This window comes from Montipora capricornis, chromosome 5 (genome assembly GCF_036669925.1).
Source record: "Montipora capricornis isolate CH-2021 chromosome 5, ASM3666992v2, whole genome shotgun sequence".
Lineage (NCBI taxonomy): Eukaryota > Metazoa > Cnidaria > Anthozoa > Scleractinia > Acroporidae > Montipora > Montipora capricornis.
The window spans coordinates 21,176,723-21,179,222 of record NC_090887.1 but is presented as its reverse complement, the minus strand read 5'-3'; the positions used below and the strand labels follow the sequence as shown (position 1 = coordinate 21,179,222).

General features: G+C 36.1%; 1 long non-coding RNA gene across 2 annotated transcripts in view; it reads right to left on the bottom strand.

Moving 5' to 3' along the window:
- Nucleotides 1-872: 872 nt before the first annotated feature.
- Nucleotides 873-2,500, bottom strand: part of LOC138049888 (uncharacterized) — a 21,023-nt gene continuing 19,395 nt past the window's right edge. For both annotated transcript variants that reach the window (XR_011132482.1, XR_011132483.1), the window contains one exon: nt 873-2,193. This is a non-coding gene — a long non-coding RNA (uncharacterized lncRNA). The remainder of the gene's footprint in view (nt 2,194-2,500) is intronic.

Here is a 2,500-nt window from a genome sequence, read left to right as displayed (position 1 = left end):
GGGGCATCTCTATTGCTCCTTGACTTTCAATAAACACATGCGTCTTTGTAATTTCTGAGAGTGGTGTTCCGGAGAGAATAAAGTATTGAATTTAGCTTTGTTTCTGCTTCTCGCTAAAAGTTTATTTCTCCACTCCCAAGTGCTGTTCAACGCTGATATTCGGCAAAACCTTACATTAGAAGAAGTCAATCTTGAAAAACAAAAATAAGCAAAAGAAACTTTCACCGAAAAGTTAAAACTTGAAATAAAAGTATACGCTAATCCTGGATTAAGTTAATCTGCTTTCGAACAACCAGGCCCAGATGAACATTCATAAGTCTGCAAGATGTTTAGCTTTACTTCCTTGTTGAATTCTTTTTGTGGTAGATGTTTAAATTATTCCAAATTTTGGCAGCTGCAAAGCAAATGTTAAATTGACCATAGTTAGTTTTGATATTTTTTATGTAATATTACTTGATTTAGCAAATCTGGTTTTGTATTGATAAATTGATGATACTGTCCTGAAGAAATTATCAAAAGATGAGGGAAGAAGGTTGTTATGATACTGATACATAAAAACTACGTAAAAGAAAACAATGTCCTTTTCTTTTAAAATTTCCAGAGCTTTGCAGAGAGGCTCAGAGTGCTCATCTGGTTTTGACAAGGTAGTAATTAATACATATGGCTCTCTTTTGTAGAATTGTTAAGGATCTAAGAGTAGAACTATAAGTACAATTTCCCCGAACTGATACACCATAATTAAGGAACTTAAGGTATTTACGAATTCTTCTGTAGGGGCATGATTATCATAGTTTAAGAGATTAATGTTAAAACCACCAGATATCAAGCAGAGCTTTTTTTTTTATCCAAGACAGAATAAAAGTTATTCACAAATATTTGTAAATTTAAAGAAGGATGCCCATACACAGGACCACAATGCAGGGGTGTAGCCAGGATTTTTCAAAAGGGGGGTCACACAGTGTCAAACAATATTAGATAAAGTCTGTAATTGTGGTTGTAAAATTCATTAATAATTCGTTAGGGTGCAAACCAATCCCAGCACAGTATTCACATCACATATTGTACACAACTGTAAACCCCAATACAAATCAACTGGGGTTGATGAATATTATTATTAAACAGTAGAATTAACTTTTGATACAAACTCCTGCTCAGCTAATTAGTATTCATTAACTTTTGATACAGATCTCTACTGATTAAAATAACAATACTTTGCATTCAATTTAATGTATTCATTTCACAAGCAGGATAAAATATTCGCGTTCGATCTGTATCGACGTTTACAATGGCTCGCCTATCGGCTCGCCATTGTAAAGGCCCATACAGATCTCCCACTCATATTTTATCTACTACTAAATCATCAGTATGCTATAGAATTTAGAGTATCCTTGGAGCACAAACAGTCAGAGTTGGAGTTGAAAGAAAGCTGAAAAAGCTCACAATCCTCAATTGTCAGAGTGAAATGGAAAAATTGAATGGCTGCAGAACTGACAGGTCCATCCATGGCTATGTAAAAAAATTTCAGGAGAGCAAAAGCAGTTTATTGCTGATCAAAATAAAAAGTTTTAGAGTCTTCAGTATGTGAATCGATCAATATCGAGAATTTACACTATAGAGTTATCGATAAACAAGAAGTCGCTGGAAAAAAGGCTTAAGTTTCTAAAAGATGTCGTAGAATTTTCCTCTTTTTTCCCTGCATAACAAGTTGTTTGTGGAATAAAAGGAACCCCAAAACCATTTTTCGGTCAAGTCACACAAAAAATTCAATTTCATGGTTATAGACCGAGCACCTTATGCGCATATGCCTACCCAACAGAAACCAAACAAGGGATGCACATTAAGCATTGCCCTTGAGTCTATTACTGCTTTTGAAAACATTTTTACCAAACCAACGCTGCAAATGGAAATGCTAAGACCATCACGTTAAAGTAAAACATGACTGGAATGAGGAAAGGAATCCCAGATGTTGGACCTGCCTTAACTTGTTCAGTCTGTAGTCATGTAGAAGTCATTGTAGGGTACTCGTCTCACCCCAGTGGAGCATCATCGATCTCCTTTCTTTGTTTCTTCATCCAGTCATACAAGAGTTTAAAATACTCAGTGATAGCTGAAACATCCACCTCCTTTACTTCCTGTCATCTTCTCCAGAGCACAGGCCCAAGGTTTTCTCTTGACCGCATCTTCAACATGTTACTGGAGTAAAAAAAAAAAATAGAAAGAAAGGAACTTTATTCAAGTGTCTAGTCATTCTAACGCTGCAGCACTAATTGGGGACACAGTACACTGAAATCAACAAATTGATGCAAATAAAATCAAATGTTGGTTTTTGAGAAGAGTGTAAAACTGGAGTAACCGGAAAAAGACATCTAGGAGAAGAGTAGAGAACCAACAAACTCAACCCACATGTGACGCAGAGTCTGGGAACACATTGGTGAGAGGCGAGTGCTCTCACCACTGAACCTGAGCTCTGACAGAATTCTGCCTATGATTCCAAGAGTAT